Below are 23,115 nucleotides of genomic sequence, written 5' to 3' on the forward strand. Positions count from 1 at the left end.
TTATTGGATAGTCCAATTTATAGCCGAACTATATCCGTTTATTTTCTTAAAATTGAGCTATAGTAATAGGTCTTATAGTTGGGTTAAAAACAATTAGACTTACTATTAATTTTGAGAGCCTTATACTGATCAAAGTCGTAGTACCGATTTGACCCAAAATTTGAAATCATCTATTGTTCATTAATTGGGAAATTTTCTCCCACTGAAAATTTAAAAATTTTATTTTTTGAATGTCACTAGAATTTTGAGTTATAATAAATTTTCATGTGAACTTAAAACTTAAAAATCATGCATAATTTAAATTTTTAAATACCTTCAACCATTGAATTTTCATGTTTAAATTAAATATCTTTAATCATCAAATCCTTATATTTAAATTTTAAATCTTCAATCTTTTATTTTTAATTTATCTTCAGTATAGATTATTTTTTCATTTTTACTTTATTAATTTTATATTAAGAGCCTCACATTAATTTTATCTACCCACGAAACTTTGACATTAAATTAATAATCTTGCTTGCACGTCATTCTAAATGTCACCTCAATCTTGCTTGCACCTCAATTCTAAATGTCACCATCAACTAATTCACCAAGAAGCATTAAAACCCACAAATAAATAAAGAAAATAACAAAACGAAATTATTTATATAATTCACCTATCTGCAAACAAGTAAGCCCTTGGATGAGTGCCACATGGTTTGGAGGGTCTCATGGTTGGCTAGTGTAGTCACTTGCTGAAGCTAGTGGGTTTGGAGTGATATGCGAAAAATGGTAATTAAATTTATTTATATAAATAATTAATTAAATATATAAATCACATATTTTATAATAATATTTATAAATATTTTATAAATTATATTTAAAATAAATAAAATTTAAATATTTTATAAAATTATTTAATTTTAAAAAATAATTTTTTATAAATTATACTATATATATTATTAATTAATAAATAAAATTAAAAAGATTTAGATAATATTCAAATAATAATAATAAAATTTGAAATAAATTTAGAATTTAATTAAATTTAAATAAATTTAAATATTAAATAAATAAATATTTTATTATAATTTATGTGATTTAATTATCTTGTTATTATCATGTAAAAATGTTAATTAATTTTCATGATTTAATATTTTATAAATTAAAAAAATTCTTTTAAAAAATTTTAAAAAATAATTAAATAAAAATTTAATTAAATTTATTTCTTACAAATGATTTATTTCAAACAAATGCAATGGACCGGCAAATTTCTTTCCAACAGCCTCTAAACCTATTACGGTCAGGTGATGTTAAATTAACATAATTATTAATTAAGTGGGTAGAAATATGTCTACAGCTTTGCAAGAAAATAAAAATTAGAATAAGTTCAAGTGTCTGGTCCTTTATTTTGAAAGCAAATATTCCTAGGATTTATTCAAGTGATGTTACTATAATTATCAATTAAGTGGGTAAAAATACATCTACATCTTTACAAGAAAATAAAAATTAGAATAAGTTCAAGTGTCTGGTCCTTTATTTTGAAAGCAAATCTGCAACATTGACATTTCAGTGGCAAGCATTAACGAAGGAAGAAAATAGATGTAGCATAACTAGCACTTACCATGAATGATGACATAAGAAGAGCCCAATTAATGGCCTTTGGTAAGTACCCGTCTCCGATAATAAAAGAACAAAATTATTACACTCTTGCAGATTTCTTTCTAACTTGAAAAGGGATACATTTATATATCTATATATATATATATATGTATATGTTCTGTCTTCATAATTCTGAAACCATAAATCATAGTTGAGGTTGGACAGACACTGAAACCATCCAAGTTAAATAAACCAGCTAAATTTTTCAACCACAAACAATTTACTTTCACAATCAAATATCAGAAGGGAAAAAAAGGCAAATAAATTGAAAAATTGAATCATGCAGAGGATTTAAGTACCTGACAAGGACATAAACTCATGTACATATCTATAATTTAATCTATTAAATTTAATAAATTTACATAAATTTATCTATTTAACCTTTTATATTTAAATAAATCTATAAGTTAATCTTTTTATTTAATTATTCAATTATTTTATTAAAATATCAATGAAAACTAATAGGTAAGTTTTATTAAATGTCAAAAATTAAATTGTAATTTACTCTAATAATATTAAGCAATTTTTTTAAAGTCACTTAAGATTTTTTTTTTCAAAAAGTTAATTTAAGATCATATATATACTTAAAAAATATATATTTTTTAAATTATTATTTAAACTAAAAAAATCTATTTCATTTATTAACATAGTTCGACATATCATAAAATTATTTGGTAGTCCACTAACATGGAAGGCACTCTGCACAATGAGTGGAATTATATTTAATAATATAAGTTGGAATCCCATGGCGAATCCGAGACTACTGGCGCGCTCTACTCGGCTATGGTTTCACGGTGATATAAATTTCAAAATTTTTTGACACCAAAAATCTGGTGAGTCCGTGAACTTTGTAATATTTTTCAAGCATTTAATGAGCTTATTTAATTAAATAAAAATTATATTCTAACTCCTAGTGTTGTAGGCTTCGCGTAAATACTTTCGTATTGTGGAAATTCCACCGATGCCCGGATCTGTATTTTTAAGCCGGACAGATGAGCTGCTGGAGCAGCCCGAGAACCGGGTCGAAATTACAGTCCTCACCACCATTTTCAGATGCCTCGGATGTGTTTCAAGCATCAGAATTAGGGTAGGTAAACCCAAACTTCAAGTTATTCATTTTTGTCTAACATTGAGTTTAGAATAAAAATCCATAAAATATTTGTGAATGGTTAGAAAATTGTATTTCTTTTTGTAATAATGTTATAGCATTCTGGTGGATCACGGGGCACAATATTATAATTTTTAGAGCTAGTTTGGATAATTTTTGCAGAATGTCAGTTTTAAGGATTATAAATGAATTGTCTGATTATGTGAATTTTGCCTGATTTGGAGGGTCCAGGAGGGGCCATGTAATGTTGCTAAGATGTGAACTTGAGGCTTGTGACCTTAGAAATGTTATTTGAGCTACTTTGCAAGTTAGGTAGGTCATAGGTACAGAAAAAATTCTGTCGGATTTTCGGCAAAAGTTAGGATATCTTTTATTTCTTTAAAGTCTTATTTTGAGTTAGTACAAATGAAAGTATAATATAATTATTTAAGTGTTCAGGGTCAGTCCTCTTCTTCCACTCAACCATCACAGCAGCTTCTAGTTGATCTGTGAGAAGATATTGATTTTATTTATAATTTCAATATAATTATATATTCAAGACATGCTCATCCATTTACTTATATATGTATGTAGTTAATTATTAAGTACGCTTTGCATTACATATGTATATGATGAATTTGTTATGGATGTTACTTTACGGTAATTTGGAACTCTGTGTGTGTGTGTTGGCGTGCATGTGGTGTGATTATAGATATGGGTAGGACGGATAGACGCGACTGGAGCTTGACTCGCTTGGATCCTATTCTTTTTGTGGATAAGTCGGGGTTAGTACGGATTTGAGTTGATCTCGCCGATCTCCGCATTTGGATTATTACATGAAAGTTTGGCTCGGGTTGATCTTGTTGGCAGATATTAAAATTAAGAGAGTTGCATAGGGAATCACTCCCATATATACATATATGTATGGATGGATTTGACACACGAGTGTATAAGTGCTCCAAATTACCTTTTATGTGAATATGATTTGACTCGTTTGAAATATGTGAATGTGTTGCATTTCATATTCGGAGATGCATTAGACTTAGATAGTTACAGAAATTGTATCTAAAATTAATATTTTACTCTATGAGTCGATCACTCACTCCTGTTCACCCTATTTTTTCAGGTTACAGGAGGACATTTTTGTGATTAACTTGCTTTCTTTCTCGTAGGTCTATTAACAGCAAATATGTGTATTTCTTTCTATTGATTTGAAATATAGAACTCCACATATACTATTAATATTCTGCTTTTGTCAGGAATTGTATAATTTAAATCTTTTGATGTTATTGTAATTTATTATGATTATGTGTGAATATTGAGAGAGTTACCTCTTTGGATGAGGGAGCTGAGCTCCATTTATTTGATTGACTATATTGAGGATAGTGAGGGTGAGCTGAGCTCCCCAAATTGAGATATGTTGAGTTATTTTATGTTCACAGTTGGATGAATTAAAAACTCTCTGTTGGATAGTCTAATTTATATAGATAGATTAAATACAGTAAAAAAAAAAATCTCTCTTCATCGGTGAAAAAAACAGCCTCTCTAATTGTGATTAAAATGTTACTGATAATTCTTTTATTTCATTTAATTTTTCCTTAGCTTAGAAAATATCAAATCTTAAATTATTATTTATTATGTTTAATCAATCTAGACATGTTTAGATCAATTTCTAGTTGTAGCACTCAATGAAATTTAGTTAGATGAATTTTAGATGATATCAAATTAAAGTTTAAATATTTTATGATACAAATTGAAATTAAGGAGACGATAATGAAACAAACTAGTAGTAGAGTCGGGCCACTGTATATTTACATATTGAATAAAAATTTACAAATTATAATTCATAATAATGATAATATTAATAAGTTTAAATTTGATTTATTATAATAATAATAAGTGATTAAAAAATTTATGGAGTCTGTATATTTATTTATTTTTCAATATATATATATATATATATATATATATATATATATATATATATATATATATTTTAAGTTACACTTTTTCAAACAAAATTGTATGCAAGTATACGTAAAATAGAGAAAAAAAATTTAGCAAAAATTTATATAATTAGAAAATAATTATAAGATCAAATTAAAATAACAGTTAAATACTACATCAATCATAAATTGTTTACAACTTAAATCAGTTACATACTGACAACTTATATTATTATCTTGGCTTATTTGTAACAACCTTTAAAACATTATGATCAGAAGAAAAATACTTGTGGCTTATTTGCAAATAAGTTGTTAAAAAGTGGGATACATTCACATGCTAGAGCATTGGAAATGAAAAAGGTAAATATAAGGTTGAATTATAACAATAAATTGGTTAATTATTTTGATATATAAAATAATTTAATGACTTGTATAAATTTATATTAAAATAAATGATACATAAGATAATAGATTTGCCTAACCATTTAAGGTGTAATAAGGAATTAACACTTCCTTTCACATTCTTTTTTCTCTCTCTATTTTAGTAAGGAAATTAAAACCTAATAAATACACAACGCTAAAAGACATCAGAAATCACCTCCTCTAGCATCTTTTTTCTTTTCCATTTTCTTCTTTTCTCTCTATTCTAATGTCCTATTATTATATTTCTTTCTCCTTCAGGAAATCAGTCCACTGTCATTGGAACAAATATAACAATATTTCCTCTTATTATATTTATTTGTCACAAAGTCAAACGGGACAAAGTACAAATATTATTATATTTCTTTCTCCTTGAGGAAATTTCACTCTCTATTATTAGATTTGTATGTAACTTGCCTGATTTCTGTTAGATGTTAGAGTTAAATGGCCTTAAATGAAAAGTTTTTGAATTATTTGAACCAAAATTATGTTTAAATTTAGCTTATTTGGAGTTTGAGAAAAAAATTAAGGGGCTTAATTGAACTTAGTTCTACTAAAATTCACATACATTGAGTAAAAATGATCACTAAGAATTGAGAGAAGACCTACTTTTGGGTTTGATAGTTGTAGCTTTGATAATCTTGTGGGAAGGAGAAGAAAATGGAAAAAAAAAAAAAAAAACTTAGTTGTCTGCTAGAATTTTGGTGGAAAGAAATTTGGGTCTACTACAGAAGTATTAAGGGGGATTATAAATTACATGTGTACCCTCAAAATTTTTTAAAATTTTAGAGGCCAGTACACTTGTGGTCGTACGATAACCCCTTCTCTAATCACAATATCATTATTATCAATGACTTTTAATTTTGTAATATCTAAGTTATTTTTGACATTATAAGAATTTAAATCGAAATTAATTATACTAAAAAATTTTACCTAACATTATTGAATACAAATGGTTGCATTTGAGGTATATGAAATACGGCAATTTTCTTTTTTTATCCCTATTTAAATAAAAAAAAGGCGCATTTGTCATTAAAATAATTTATATTCTTATTGTTAATTGATGTGGCCCAACTGCAAGTGCACGGGTCGTACAAGTAATATAGAAAAGATATCATTCCCACGAGGAGTTGTGTTAATGATTGAATTTTTGATATAAAAAGTTGACTAAATTGAACTATCCTTGAGATATAAAGCAATAAATTGATGGGTATTGGAGAATTAAATCTATTTGTGCAAAATTAATAATCTATCCAACAATGTATTAATTAAACTAAATTGCATCAAATTGAAATAAGCAAGTTCAAATATGGCAAGATTTAAATTGGCAAGCCATTAAATTCAACTGAAAATTATCAAAGATAAAAAGGCGATTCTGGAGTTCGGGATTTCATATTCAAGCTATTTTGGGATTTTAAATTGGTTATCCAATCTCGTAGAACTTACGGGTTTTAAGGAGATTAATTCTTAAATCCTTTGAATACCCTTTCGAGTGGGACAAAGAGTGCCTTAATCAATCTAATCCTACTTTCGTGGACTTAGAGTTAATTAAAACCCATTAAGTTCTTTAATTAATCTGTGAATCCTCTTAATCCTTAGCCTATTTCTAGGTCTAAGTTAATTAAGTCCAATTTCTTGATTATCTATCACAGGGCCTTCTCCTTTCGATGCCTCAACCATGGATTAAGAACATCACTTAATGGGATCCTACACTAAGCATGTCATTAAGCACACAAGAAATGAATAAAACTCATTAAGACCACTAAATATGGATTACCCAATCAAAATCCACAAAATATCTCAAATATTACAACCCTTACTCCAGAATCAAAATAAAACTACTCACTATCCATAATGCTTACAAGATATATTGAGTTTAAATGGAAATAAAGCTTTAATCTAAGCTAAGGAACAAGAAACTAAACACTAGAAATGTAGGAAAAATATAAGGAAAAAAAGAAATCTGCAAATCTTGGTTGAAAATGGTGTGGAAGGTAAAAGTGACTCTTTAGCTGCTGCCTCTCTCTTCTTCCTTTCCTTTTTTGCTCCTCTTTTTTTTGTCCCCCCCTTCTAAAATGGGAAATGGGACTATTTATAGCATTTTCTGACATGGAGCCCTAAAATGGTGTGTTTGAGGAGAGATTTTCTGAGGGAATATTCTGCCAGCTCATTAATGAACTCTTTATGGGACTGCATAAGTGGACTGCATAAGTCATGCAGTCCCTTATGCAGTTTTCGGCTGGTTTCTGGTTCACTTATGCGAAACTGCATGACTTGGTGCATAGGTTATGCACAATTCCGTGAAAGTGCATAAGGGAGGCGTGAATGTGCATAAGCTATGCAGTCTCCTTATGCACATTTCGGCAGGTATTGGAACAGTAATTTTTCTCCTTATGCAGATCCGCATGGCTTATGCGGCAAGTTATGCACAATTTGGTCAATGCATATTTCAGCTTGAAAACTTGTTTTTGACACTTTGGCTGTAGAAGTCACTCCTCAATGGCAAAATTTCTCTTCAGTCCTTCAAAACACCATTTTTCCTACAAAACAAAGTAAAAATTATAAATTAATCCAAAATTGACAATTATAAAAAACTAACTAAATAACTAATGAAATTAGCTAAAAATAACTAATAATAAAATAAAATGGCTATGAAATTAGACCTAAATGACTATGCAAAATGTATGCATCAAATACCCCCAAACTCAAGCTTTTGCTTGTCCTCAAGCAAACCTTAAAATGTGATGCAAATTTTTTTAGGGGTTGCCTTATCCAAAAAGCTATGAAAATCACCTATTAAAGTAACTTAACACCCCTTTAGCCATACCAGCAATGCATATACCCATCCTTCAAAATGCAAGGAATTTAATTCTTACCCAAACTTTCACCGCTTAGCCATCAAGTCAATTATCATTCAAAATCTCCAAACCAACCAATCAAAAGAGAGAGTCATGCTCAAAAGGAATTCTAGGACAATCAATAGGCAAAGTGTCTCTATATAGAATGATGGAATTAATGAATGAATAGGTAATTTTTCCAATCCCATAGGCAAATCTCCTACTCCTATCTCCACTAATGTAGCAAGTACTATCAAGAGATCAAAGGTCTTTTTAGGGATGTAATGGGGCCATGGGGTTCAAAATGAGGCTAAGAAGAAAGATGGGTAAAAAGGATTCAAGGCATGAGAATATTTTCAATTTTTGAAATATAAGGTACACTTCTTATTTTATTATATTTTTTTCTTTTTTTTTTATATATAAGGGAGAGAAATACACAATGGGATTGTCAAGTGCTAGCATAGTTTACAAAACACATAAAAATGGAGGGACATTTTGATACTTTAACTTGTATCTTGCATTTTCTTTTTGATGATTGTCCCTAAAATTGCCACCCCCAAACTCATTTGTTTTAATACTTTGGGTGGATTTCTTTCATTTTGAATGACATTAGTGAAAAGCACATATACTAGCACTTTTACAAGATGACAAGTAATTCTACTCCCTTTTATTTTATTTTTTATATATATATATATGTGCCTAATGTTATAAATAATTATTCTCATGTAAAGGGTTGGAGTGTTTGGTTCATTGGCTAGGTAACAATAAGGATTTCAAGAAAAATTAGAGATAAAAAGGCTCAAAGGGGTTTGCAAGGGTCAATTTAATTAGGAAAAGGGCCAAAGGCTTAAAATGAGAAGGTTTAAATCAAAGAATGCCTAATCATCTCTCTTTTCAAGTACAAGCTGGTATTTCGCCTTGAAAGGTTTAGAAAATTTGTTCTAGGATTGGTGAGACATCATTTAACTACCTTATATCCAATAACTCCCTCTAAACACTCCAATCTCTAAAGGACTAGTTGGGTGGCTTTTTGGCTAAGAAGATATAGGCAAGGGATAGGCACTTTAAAACCTTGCACCTCTTAGGAAACTTTCAATCCACAAACCCAACTAAAGGGTGAGTCAAATCACTCTCATGGGCAACTTTTCAATACTCAAGGGATTTGGCAAAAGATTTTAATGCATGATGCATGATTCCTAAAAATGAGTAATGCATTAACTAGTCTATTTGTGTGAAATGTGTACAATTTCTAAGTGATGTGTAATGTGTGTGTGTAAATGTGTAATGTATATGTATGTATGGATGTATATGTAAAACATCTACAGTAATGTATATGTAAAATATCTACAGTATATGTAAATGGAATGGGATGAGATGCTCTTATACTCAAAATGTGAAAAATGAAACAAAAATCAAAATGTGCACCCCCAAACTCAAAATTGGACATTGTCCTCAATGTCTCAAGCAATGCATTATCAAAACTTAAAGCAAATAGTAATTACCAGGAATTGTGAAATGTTAAGAGCAAAAAGAAAAGGTTACCTGGTATAGAGCAGATGAGAAGTCAAGAGATAATGGGAATGCATAAGAAGCTGCACAGGTTATGCAGAATAAAATGCTGTCCAGAACAGGTGCATAAGTAGGGTGCATAAGCCGTGCGGTTTTGCATGAGTGGCAATAAGGGCTGCACAGGCTATGCAAGACATTTGCATAAGGGGATTACAGCCTGTGCAGTTCTGCATAAGTGGCATAAAGGGCTGCACAGGCTATGCAAAATAATTGCATAAGGGAATTCACAGCCTGTGCAGTATATTCAAAAGCTGCTGCATGATGATTAGCAAGGAAAAATGTGCAACCACCAGTAGAAGCATGCAAAAATTATACAATATATGGACAATTATGCATAAAAGGGCAGTAAAGGCAGTGAAAATCAATGAAAAACTAATGTAATGGCCATCCAATAGAACTGTAAGAAAAACAGAATTCAAAACAAAGTAATTCAAAATAAACTAACAGAATTCAAAACAAACTATAATTGTTTGAACATATGTACAAAGAAAAAGTCCTACAAGTTTGAACAAAAGTAAAACAAAAACTAATCCAGTTCTATTGTTTTGCCCTTGTCCATAGATGTTGCTAAGGGGCTGGTTGCATCTGGCTGCTGTCGAAATGATGGTGCTGGAGGAGGTGATGGAGGTGGAGGTGGCATTCCCAGAAAAATCATGAGTTTCTTCATCATCTCCTTCAATTCTTTCTGCTTGTCCCTGGTTTCCATGACAAGGTCAAATAGGTGATCATGACGATCCTTGAGAGTATTAAGACCAGTGTCAAGCTTCCTATCCACAAAGTATATATCATCACTAAGCCTTTCAAGATAGGTGAATAAGGCTTTAGTGTTGAATGCAGGAGGGGCTGTGGATGAGGAGGGTTCAGCTGTAGGAGGTGGGGGCTGAGCAGAAGCTGCTGGGGTCTCCTGTGCAGATTGAGGGGGTGGGGTAGGTTCAGTAAAGTGCTGTGGGACTGATTGGACAGGTTGGGCTTCTGGTTGTGCAATGGGTTCAGTTTCTGCTGCTGGTTGTGCAATGTCAGAATGTGGCAAACTGAACCCTGTTTTGGATAGGTGTGCAGCATCAAAATATAAGGTGTCCACAAGTGCTGGTATTGGGTGCTCTTCAGGATTAAAACCAAAATGCTTGGCTATAACTATTATGAGCCCACCCAAGACAATGTCACCTATGGATTTGGTGGCAATATGCAACACATGCTCACAAAAGAAATAACCAGGAGAAACCTTGACCTTGTGAAAAGCACACCATAACATGAATAATTCAGATTTCCCCACAGCACCAGAACTAGTCCCTCTGCCCAAAATAGTGCTAGCAATCAGTCTATGAATAAACCTAAGTGCAGGGTCAAGTATTTGAGAGGTTTTTGATCTGCCAGCAGAAAAAGTCTGAGGTTGGTTTGTGATAATTCTCCAAAATTGAGCAGCATTCCAAATACCCTTGTTTGCTACCTCTACCACTGTACATGGCACTCTAAATAGCCCATCAATTGCAAAACCAAGAATGCTATGAAATTGATCCAATGATAACTCTCTATTTTGCCCCAAACATCTAAATTTCATAGTTGGCTTAAAATCTACATCATGCAATTTCAGGGTGGCAGAGAATGAGGAAATAAATTCCAAAACTAAAGCTGGGTAAACAATTTCTTGCTTGTGCACAAATTCCATCCAACCCATACCATCTAGATAGGCAACCACATTGTCAAATAAACCAAGTGACTGGAGAGAGTCCACAGAAATATACCTAGTGGGTTGCACCTTCCTTTCCTTAAGTCGTTTAAATGTTGCTTTGTGAGTTGCATCAGAAAGGGACCAAGGGAGTTTTGAGACCTGTGAGGTTGCTGACAATTGCTTTTTGCTGGAAGAGGGTGTGGAGGCTGAAGTCTTTGGCTTTTTGGGTGGAGGCTCTGACCTTGGGGTGGTGGGTGGTTCTTTGCGCGTTGAGAGAGGAGGTGCAGAGGACATGGGCCTAGTGGATTTCGACCTGATTTTTCGTTTATACGTGGCTGTGGAGGGTGGTGGGGGTGTCGCTTGTGGAGGGGAATTAGGGTTAGGAGGTCGCATTGACAATGGCGAGACCTCGAGAGGGGAAGCTGGAGGAGAGTGAGGAGGCGACTCCATGGTTCCCGATGGTGAGGGTGGAGGAGATGAGGGCAGAAATGAAAAATGAAGGGAGAAATTAGGGTTAAGGCGGCGGAAATAAGCGTGGAGAAGAAGGGAAAGAGGTAATGCCGGAATAAATGGGAGTGAACGGACGGTAGTGAACAGAAAAGTCGGGAGGTGGGAAAAATGGGAGTCGAAGAAAATTTTTGGATTTGGTTGTGTAAGACTGCATAAGGGGATTAATGGGTGTGCATAACTTATGCACCCTGCTTATGCATGTTTCGACTTGTTTTGGACTTCAGAGAAATAGCTCATGCAAAAGTGCATAAGTTATGCACTGTCCTTATGCACTGTTCGGCAAGTTTTGACTTTCAGGGACAGTGGTCATGCAGAGGTGCATAAGCTATGCACTCTGCTTATGCACTTTTCGGTGGGTTTTTATTTTCAGGGTTTGCGGTTATGCAGAAGTGCATAAGTCATGCACCCTCCTTATGCAGGTCTCGACAGATTTTGGTGTTTGGAAAATGTGGTCATGTAGTTGTGCATAAGCTATGCACTCTGCTTATGCACCTCTCGGCAGATTTTGGATTTCAGAGTTTCTGGTTATGCGGAAGTGCATAAGTCATGCACCCTCCTTATGCAGACTTCGGCAGAGAGAGAAAATGCAGGGTTTGAAGTCATGCAAATGTGCATAAGTCATGCACATGCTTATGCAAGTCTCGGTAGGTATGAAATTTGACAAAATTGTGGCTATGCAGAGTTGCATAAGCTATGCACTACCTTATGCAGTTTGCAACAGAGGTGAAAATAGCAAGAATTGTGGTTATGCAGGATTGCATAAGCTATGCAGTTGCTTATGCACAATTCAACAAGATTGAGATTGCAATGGAAAATGATTTGCAAGTGTGAAAAATACCCTAGAATGAAGAAATATAATTCTATTAAGCATAAATCATGAGAAATTTTCACCAAAAACACATCAATATATACAAAATCAATCAAAATTTCATCATACATGCTTGTAAAAGTGAATCCTGCATAAAAGGTATATGTGACCCATGCCATTTTGACTCAAATTCTGCAAATCAACATTTGGCACATTAAAACTCAATAAAATCTGCATAAAGTTGCATTTATCTACAAATGATGAACTCCCCAAGTCATGCCAAGAAAAATGCAGCATTTCCACCTTAAATCTCACATCCCAAATAAGCTCATAACTGCAAAAATGACTCACTTACCACCATATTAACATTAAAAGCACATATACTTAAAAGTTACACACCCAACCTCACCAAGAACATAAGCCATCTGCTGCAGACACCCTCTTTGCTGCAGAATTTCATTTTTCCTCTGCATAAACCAGATAGCAGCTCCTGTACAGGTTATGCAGCAAAAACCAATAAGTTTTTGGGAGAGTTTGAAGGACAAAATTTTCAAGTTAAGAATCACTCCCCAGCAGTTCACCAACCTTCCTCCATTGAAATACATCTACAAGGGACAAGATTCAACAATGTCAAAAATTGAATTTGGGGAGATTCAAGATAAAAACAAAAGCAATGAAAATGAAAGTAAATCAGCAAAAGCAAAATAAAAGGACTTGGGATGCCTCCCAAGAGGGCTAATTTATAGTCCTTAGCTGGACTTTTCATGTATTTCACTGAAAAGAGGTGAGGGATTGGAGAGCTTGTAACAGCTTGCTCCTTTTATTGGGTCTCCAGTTATGTAATGTTTCAATCTATGCCCATTGACCTTAAAATTCCCAGATTTTTCACTCCAAATTTCAATTGCTCCATAAGGGAAAACCTTAGAAACTCTATATGGACCAGTCCACCTTGACTTAAGTTTTCCAGGGAACAATTTCAATCTTGAGTTGAACAATAAAACTAAATCACCCTCTTTGAATTCCTCTTTCCTAAGATGCTTATCATGCCAAACTTTGGTTCTTTCTTTGTAAATACGGGCACTTTCATAAGCATCCATCCTCAATTCTTCAAGCTCATTAAGTTGCAATAGCCTTTTCTCACCAGCTTGCTTAAGATCAAAATTCAAGGTCTGAATGGCCCAATATGCTCTATGTTCTAGCTCCATAGGTAAATGACAAGACTTACCATACACCAACCTAAAGGGAGTAGTTCTTATAGGGGTTTTGTAAGCAGTCCTATATGCCCATAAAGCATCATCTAGTTTGATAGACCAATCTTTCCGAGAATTGTTCACTGTTTTCTCCAAGATATGTTTGAGCTCTCTGTTAGAAATTTCAACTTGTCCTGAAGTTTGAGGGTGGTATGGGGTAGCTATCTTGTGCACTACATCATACTTCCTCATTAAGCTCTCAAATTGCTTATTGCAAAAATGGGAACCCCCATCACTAATTACAGCCCTAGGAGCTCCAAATCTACTCAAGACAAATTTCTTCAGGAATTTCACTACCACTCTAGCATCATTAGTTAGAGTTGCAATAGCTTCCACCCACTTTGACACATAGTCAACTCCAACTAAGATGTATCTATTACCAAATGAAGGAGGAAATGGCCCCATAAAATATATTCCCCAAACATCAAATAATTCCACTTCAAGAATATCATTTAGGGGCATTTGATCTCTTTTTGACAAATTTCCACTCTTTTGACATTTGTCACATTCCAACACAAATTTCCTCACATCCTTAAAAAGATTTGGCCAAAAGAAACCAGTTTGCAAAATTTTACTAGCTGTTTTGGAGATTCCAAAATGTCCTCCATAATCAGAAGCATGGCAATGATGCATAATACTCTGTGTCTCATCATCAGGAATACATCTCCTTATTAAACCATCACAGCATCTCCTAAAGAGTAAAGGATCATCCCATCTATAAAACTTCACCTCATGCAAAAACTTTTTTGTTGCCATGTCATTCCTAGAGGTAAAACTCCACAAGATAGATAATTCACAAAGTCTGCATACCAAGGTAGTTTAGCAATAAGAGAGAAAAGTTGTTCATCCAAGAAAAACTCATCAATAGGGATTTCATCCAATTCTTCATCATCCAATTTCAACCTACTAAGATTATCAGCAACTACATTTTCAGCTCCCTTCTTATCTCTAATCTCTAAGTCAAACTCTTGTAGCATTAGAATCCACCTAATGAGCCTAGGTTTAGCCTCCTTTTTACGGAGCAAATACACGATGGTGCATGATCCAAAATATAACCACCTTTGAGTCAATAATGTAAGGTCTGAACTTTTCCAATGGAAAGACAATTGCTAAAAATTTCTTTTCAGTTGTTGCATAATTTGTTTGAGCCTCATCCAGTGTTCTACTAGCATAATAAATAGCATAAGCCTTTTTGTCCTTTCTTTGACCAAGAACAGCTCCAATTGCATAGTTGCTAGCATCACACATAATTTCAAAAGGTAGGCTCCAATCAGGTGGTTGCATGATTGGTGCAGTGATAAGAGCTTGCTTCAACCTGCAAAAGGCATCCAAACACTCTTGGTCAAATACAAATGGTATGTCATGACTTAACAAATTAGACAAAGGTTTGGCTATTTTAGAAAAATCCTTGATAAAGCGTCTCAGAGAACCCGCATGTCCTAGAAAACTTCGAAGTCCCTTGACATTGGTAGGAGGAGCCATCTTCTCTATCACTTCAACCTTGGCTTTATCAACCTCTATTCCTCTGTTAGATACCAAATGTCCAAGCACTATCCCTTCCTGAACCATGAAATGACACTTTTCCCAGTTTAACACAAGGTCAGTATCTGCACATCGCTGCAAAACTTTAGAAAGGTTAGCCAAGCATATGTCAAATGAAGATCCATAAATAGAAAAATCGTCCATAAAAACCTCCATTATGTCTTCAATGAAATCTGAGAAGATTGCCATCATGCACCTTTGAAAAGTGGCTGGTGCATTACACAACCCAAATGGCATCCTCCTATAAGCAAAGGTTCCATATGGACAAGTAAAAGTGGTTTTTTCTTGATCATTTGGATGGATAGGGATTTGAAAAAAACCCGAATATCCATCTAAATAGCAAAAGTAAGAATGCCTAGCCAGTCTTTCTAACATCTGATCAATGAAGGGAAGTGGAAAATGATCTTTTCTAGTGGCAACATTTAATTTTCTGTAATCTATGCACATTCGCCAACTAGTCACTGTTCTGGTGGGAATTAATTCATTATTTTCATTTTTGACCACTGTCATTCCACCCTTTTTTGGGACAACATGTACTGGGCTCACCCAAGTACTGTCTGAGATGGGATATATGATCCCTGCATCAAGCAACTTCAAAATTTCTTTTTTAACAACTTCTTTCATATTTGGGTTCAACCTCCTCTGATGTTCAATAGATGGCTTACAATTTTCTTCCAAACTGATTCTGTGCATGCAAAAGTGTGGGTTTATTCCCTTAATGTCATCTATGGTATACCCTAAAACTTTCCTAAATTGCCTCAACACTCTTAACAACTTATCAGCCTCTAAGGTACTCAAGTTTGCATTTACAATTACTGGATAAGTGTTATTGGTGCCAAGAAATTCATACCTGAGCTGAGAAGGAAGTTGCTTAAGTTCTACCTTAGGTGCATCTTCTTCCTTGAATGATGGTTGCTTAGATTCTGCTTTTTCCTTTTGTGTGAGTTGAAAAACTGGAGTAGAAATGAATGGTGGACTTCCCTCTAAATGTTGAGCATATGCAGCCACATGAGGGTTGTCATAGTCTATGCCTCCTCCATGAACCAAACAATTTTCAAGTGGATCTTCTGGATATTTCTTTCTGAAGTGTTCTTCAACCAGCTCATCAATAATATCAACTCTCAAGCAAGTATCAGCTTCAGAATGATGCTTCTTCATAGTGTTGTTAATATTGAAAACCAATTGCTCTTCACCAACTCTAAGAGTCAATTTTTCTCCCTTAACATCAATCAATGCTCCTGCTGTAGCTAGAAAGGGTCTTCCCAAGATAATTGGAATATTAGAATCCTCCTCCATGTCCAGGATGACAAAGTCAACAGATATATAGAACTTTCCAACCTTCAGAGGCACATTCTCCAAAATCCCTTTAGGATACTTGATTGATCTGTCAGCTAACTGAAGAGAAATGTGGGTTTGTTTAAGATCTCCCATATTGAGCTTCTCATAAATGGAAAGGGGCATAAGGCTAACACTAGCCCCTAAATCACATAAAGCTTTTGTAGAACATGATTCCCCAATATGGCATGGAATTGAAAAACTCCCTGGATCCTTGAGCTTTGGAGGAAGTTTCCTTTGGAGGATAGCACTACATTCTTCTGTCAAAGCTACAGTTTCATGATCTTCAAGTTTCCTCTTGTTTGAGAGAATTTCTTTCAAGAATTTTGCATAAGAGGGCATTTGTGAAAGAGCATCAACAAACGGCACATTTATATAAAGCTTCTTCAAAACCTCTAAAAACTTTCCAAATTGCTTATCAAGCTTGGCTTTGTGAAATCTTTGTGGAAAGGGAAGTTGTGGCTTGTAGGGCTCAGGAGGTATATACTTCTCTTCCTTCTCTTCAATTTCCTCTTTACATTTTTCTGCACTCTCTTGTCTTTCACTTTCTTGTTTTTCACTCTCATCAGTTTCTTTCTCATTTTCTCTCTTCTCACTATTTTCACTCTTCTCATCATTTACAACTTTCCCACTTCTTAAAGTAATAGCTTGACATTGCTCTCTTGGGTTTTCTGGTTGACTTGGAAGTTTTCCAAAAGACTTGGTACCTGAGGAGGATGCTTGTTGTGCAATCTGATTTTCCAGCATTCTGTTATGTGTTTGCATTTATTCCAGCCTTGCTTTCATCTCTCTCATCTCCTCATCATGCTTATTTTGGTTAGCAAGAATCTGTTGTAATAAAGCTTCTGTGGTGGAACTTTATTCTTGCTGTTTTGGTGGAGGATTCATAGTTTTCTGCTGAAAATTAGGCAATGGTTGCCTATTTTGCTGATATGGAATTCCTTGTTGCTGTTGTGGTTGAAAATTCTGATTTGGAACTTGACTTTGCTGATTTCCCCATGAAAAGTTGGGATGATTCCTCCAATTTGGATTATAAGTTTGAGAGTAAGAATTCCCCATTTACTTGTTTCCATAATTACCAACATATCCAGCTTGTTCTCCATAATCTACTCCACAGCTGGTAGTTCCCTCTGCATAAGCCACTTGTTGTGAACTTCCAGATGATGATGATGAACTAACCAACATACTTAAATCTTCCATCTTCTTAGCCAAGACATTTGTAAGTGCATCAAACTTTGCATTAATCATGTTGAACGGATCAAGATCATACATTCCAGCAGCTTGCCTTTTTGAGTTGGGTGGTCCTCTTGGACTACTCCAAAGATGAGTGTTCTTTGCAATTTTCTCCAATAGCTCATAAGCTTCATCTTCATGCTTCATAATAAATTCTCCTCCTGTTTGAGCATCAATAATCCCTCTAATTGCAGGAGTGACATTTGTGTAAAAATTCTGGTTTATCATCCATTTCGGAATGGCATGATGTGGGCATTGTCTCTCTAATTCCTTCCATCTCATCCATGATTCATAAAGAGTTTCATCTTCTCTTGGTCTAAAAGCTGTCATTTGATTCCTCAATTCTTGAGTTTTTCCAGGTGGAAAATATTGTGCAAGAAACGCATCAGTGAGTTGCTTCCAATTTGTAATAGAGTTGTGAGGTAAAGAATCCAGCCAATCCAATGCTCTATCTTTCAAAGAGAATGGGAATAGCTTCAATCTTGCTGCATCATGAGACACTCCAGGTTGTTTTTGCATGTCACAAATCATAGCAAACTTTTTCAGATGTGTGTGTGGATTTTCAGAAGGATGTCCTCCAAATTGAGAATTTTGAATCATTTGAAGAACCCCAAAATCCATCTTGTAACTATTTGCATCAATTCTTGGTCTTGCTATGCTCTCTCTCAAGTCATCAAAACGAGGAAAAGCATGATCCATCATACTTCCCCTAGGCACATTAGCATTTATAATCTCTTCACCTTGGGCTGCATTTTCATTATTTCGATCAATTCTAGCATTACCACCAATTCTAATTCTTTCATCAGCCATGTTTGCTTCTAATTCAATTTCTCTCAAAGCTTCTTTTCTTCTTTTGGTTTCTTTCTTGTTGGCTTTACAAAATTTCTCAATTTCAGGATTGAACAATAAGGATGTGTCACTTATGCTTCTAGCTCTTCTCATAAAAGATTAAAAGTACCTGAAAAAGAACAAACAAACACAAAATGAAAAGATAACAAAAATAAAACTATAAGCAACTAAAATAATCAAGAATTCAATCTTAAACAAACAACTCCCCGGCAACGGCGCCAAAAACTTGATGTGGCCCAACCGTAAGTGCACGGGTCGTACAAGTAATATAGAAAAGATATCGTTCCCACGAGGAGTTGTGTTAATGATTGAATTTTTGATATAAAAAGTTGACTAAATAGAACTATCCTTGAGATATAAAGCAATAAATTGATGGGTATTGGAGAATTAAATCTATTTGTGCAAAATTAATAATCTATCTAACAATGAATTAATTAAACTAAAATTGCATCAAATTGAAATAAGCAAGTTCAAATATGGCAAGATTTAAATTGGCAAGCAATTAAATTCAACTGAAAATTATCAAAGATAAAAAGGCGATTTTGGAGTTCGGGATTTCATATTCAAGCTATTTTGGGATTTTAAATTGGTTATCCAATCTCGTAGAACTTACGGGTTTTAAGGAGATTAATTCTTAAATCCTTTGAATACCCTTTCGAGTGGGACAAAGAGTGCCTTAATCAATATAATCCTACTTTCATGGACTTAGAGTTAATTAAGACCCATTAAGTTCTTTAATTAATCTGTGAATCCTCTTAATCCTTAGCCTATTTCTAGGTCTAAGTTAATTAAGTCCAATTTCTTGATTATCTATCACAGGGCCTTCTCCTTTCGGTGCCTCAACCATGGATTAAGAACATCACTTAATGGGATCCTACACTAAGCATGTCATTAAGCACACAAGAAATGAATAAAACTCATTAAGACCACTAAATATGGATTACCCAATCAAAATCCATAAAATATCTCAAATATTACAACCCTTACTCCAGAATCAAAATAAAACTACACACTATCCATAATGCTTACAAGATATATTGAGTTTAAATGGAAATAAAGCTTTAATCTAAGCTAAGGAACAAGAAACTAAACACTAGAAATGTAGGAAAAATATAAGGAAAGAAAGAAATCTGCAAATCTTGGTTGAAAATGGTGTGGAAGGTAAAAGTGACTCTTCAGCTGCTGCCTCTCTCTTCTTCCTTTCCTTTTCTGCTCCTCTTTTTTTTGTCCCCCCCTTCTAAAATGGGAAATGGGACTATTTATAGCATTTTCTGACATGGAGCCCTAAAATGGTGTGTTTGAGGAGAGATTTTCTGAGGGAATCTTCTGCCAGCTCATTAATGAACTCTTTATGGGACTGCATAAGTGGACTGCATAAGTCATGCAGTCCCTTATGCAGTTTTGGGCTGGTTTCTGGTTCACTTATGCGAAACTGCATGACTTGGTGCATAGGTTATGCACAATTCTGTGAAAGTGCATAAGGGAGGCGTGAATGTGCATAAGCTATGCAGTCTCCTTATGCACATTTCGGCAGGTATTGGAACAGTGATTTTTCTCCTTATGCAAATCCGCATAGCTTATGCGGCAAGTTATGTCACACCCCGGCTTAGGGGGCCCCAGCTCAAGCCCCTCTATGGGTGGCCTTCTTGCCAGCGTACCCTTCTAGAGGCCGGACCTGCGACTCACAAGGTACTGTCCGCTTTGTGGAATTAAATCCCTTGGCCCTGCAGAGCTAGGATTCGAACCCATATCACCTCACGGTTTTACTCGCCTCTTACCAATTGAGCTCTCAATTGGTAAGAGGCGAGTAAAACCATGAGGTGATATGGGTTCGAATCCTAGCTCTGCAGGGCCAAGGGATTTAGTGACACAAAGCCCTAGCCGGGTGTGACAATAAAAGGCGCCTTTTATTGTCACACCTACTAGGGGGCCCACTCAAGCGTACCCTTCTAGAGGCCGGACCTGCGACTCACAAGGTACTGTCCGCTTTGTGGAATTAAATCCTTCGCCTGCAGAGCTAGGATTCAACCCTTATCACTCACGGTTTGCTTCGCCTCACCAATTGGTGTCACACACCCTTCTAGAGGCCGGACTGCGACTCACAGGTCTTGTCGCTTTGTGGAATTAAATCGCTTAGAGCTAGATTCGAACCCATATCACCTCACGGTTTTACTCGCCTTTACCAATTGAGCGCTTGGTAAGAGGCGAGTAAAACCGTGAGGTGATATGGGTTCAATCCCAGCTGCAGGCAAGGGATTTAATTCCACACAAAGCACTGTGAGTCGCAGTCCGGCCTCTAGAAGGGCACGCTGCAAGAAGGCCACCCATAGAGGGCTTGAGCGGGCCCCTGCCGGTGTGACAATAAAAGGCGCTTTATTGTCACACCTCAGGGCCTGACTCAAGCCCCTTCTATGGGTGGCCTTCTTGCAGCGTGCTTCTAGAGCGGGCTGCAACTCAAATCAAGATCGTCGCTTTGGTGGAGTTAATCCCTGCCTGCAGAGCTAGGATTGAACCCATATCACCTCACGGTTTACTCGCCTCTGACTCAATTGGTAAGAGGCGAGTAAAACCGTGAGGTGATATGGGTTCAATCCTAGCTCACAGGCCAAGGGATTAACTCCACCAAAGCGACAAGATCGATTTGAGTTGCGTGCCCGCCTAGAAGGGCACTGGCAAGAAGGCCACCCATAGAGGGGCTTGAGCTGGGGCCCCCTAAGCCGGGGTGTGACAAGTTATGCACAATTTGGTCAATGCATATTTCAGCTTAAAAACTTGTTTTTGACATCTTTGGCTGTAGAAGTCACTCCTCAATGGCAAAATTTCTCTTGATCCTTCAAAACACCATTTTTCCTACAAAACAAAGTAAAAATTACAAATTAATCCAAAATTGACAATTATGAAAAACTAACTAAATAACTAATGAAATTAGCTAAAAATAACTAATAATAAAATAAAATGACTATGAAATTAGACCTAAATGACTATGCAAAATGTATGCATCGTTAATCCTTATTGAATAAGGCTTAAGAGTAGTCGTAGGCTACAAATATGGGATGAAGATAATGATCATGGGATTATATATTAATTAGTGTATATAATTATTATTGATTAAATTAATTGTGGCCTAAGTGTGGCTATGGAAATGGGGGTTGCCTAAACTAACTAGCATGTTCTTTAGCAATTATGATACCACTTGTTAACAAAATCAAAATTGATAGTGTTTTCGTGTAAACTAATTGTACGTAATAGTTAGATTGTGGGCGTACCAAGGACGCATATAATCCTATTTGTAAATGTATTTACGTCGGTTTGATTTTTAATTGGAGCAATTGGTGAGAAATAAATAATTAAATTTTCCCTTGAATTCTTTGATTTTACTGGGATGTGTTTTGTCAAGATTTTTACTTGATCAACTTGAAAAGTTTGAGAATTAAAACTGACTGTTAAAAAATTAAAAGATCACTTATACATAAAAGAGCAAATGTTGTGCTTGAAAAGTAAACGCTGATCATTGTTGATTGCTTCGAAAAGTAAATATGTGTAGAAAATATAAAATTTATGCTTGATTGAAAAAATTAATTGCTGAGAAAATATAAATATGTGCAAAAAATGTAAATGAGAGTTTTGAGAAATTAAAAGACTAATTTGCTTGAAAATATAAACATTTGTAGAAAATTATTAACTTGCTTGAAATTAAAGAGCTGATTTGCATAAACTAGAATATGAACAGGAAATTATAAATTGTATTGAAAACTGAAAAGATTGATTATAAGGATAGAAATATTTTCAGGGGAAAAGTAAATTGATTGCTTAAATTAAAAATGAAATACTAAAATTGAAATTGAGACTAGACTAAAATATAAAAAATTACTTGAAAATATAAAGAGATTGTTAAACTATAAAAAAAATTGAGTTAAGACATTATGTCTATCAAAATTATTGTTGTGTCCCCCTAAATGAAGCCTAACACATCGATTTATAGAAAAATATTTGTTTGATGGTTACCACCTCCGCCACCACTTACACTTTCTTCTCACCATTGCCCGCTATCCATAACCACTCATAACTGCTTGTAACCACCCATAATTCCCACAACTAGCCATTCACACCATTTTATCCACTTGACTACTGCTTCACTTTCATGATTATTTTTAGTAGATATTTTTAGACGCTAAAAAAATAACACCTATTAAATAATATTTACTTATAAGGGTAATTATTTAATTAATTTGACTGTTAATTTTTTATCAAATTGAGTTATGGACTTAGTTAGTTACATTAAATTAATAATTTAATTTAATATTTTAAATTTATTAATTATATAAAATTTAAAAATATTAAAATTAAATTGTGATATAAACGGATAAATACTTGGAAGGGAAGGAGGTGATTCACACATTCATATCCATAAACATTCAC

The 23,115-nt window shown here is 34.4% G+C and overlaps 1 non-coding gene across 1 annotated transcript; it reads left to right on the forward strand.

Annotated features, from left to right (window-relative positions):
• The first annotated feature begins 18,085 nt into the window (after positions 1-18,085).
• On the forward strand, positions 18,086-18,192 carry LOC131169548 (small nucleolar RNA R71). Its single transcript, XR_009140481.1, has one exon. It is a non-coding gene; the product is annotated as a small nucleolar RNA R71 (small nucleolar RNA).
• Positions 18,193-23,115: the final 4,923 nt, after the last annotated feature.

The sequence above is a fragment of the Hevea brasiliensis genome, chromosome 1 (genome assembly GCF_030052815.1).
Source record: "Hevea brasiliensis isolate MT/VB/25A 57/8 chromosome 1, ASM3005281v1, whole genome shotgun sequence".
NCBI lineage: Eukaryota > Viridiplantae > Streptophyta > Magnoliopsida > Malpighiales > Euphorbiaceae > Hevea > Hevea brasiliensis.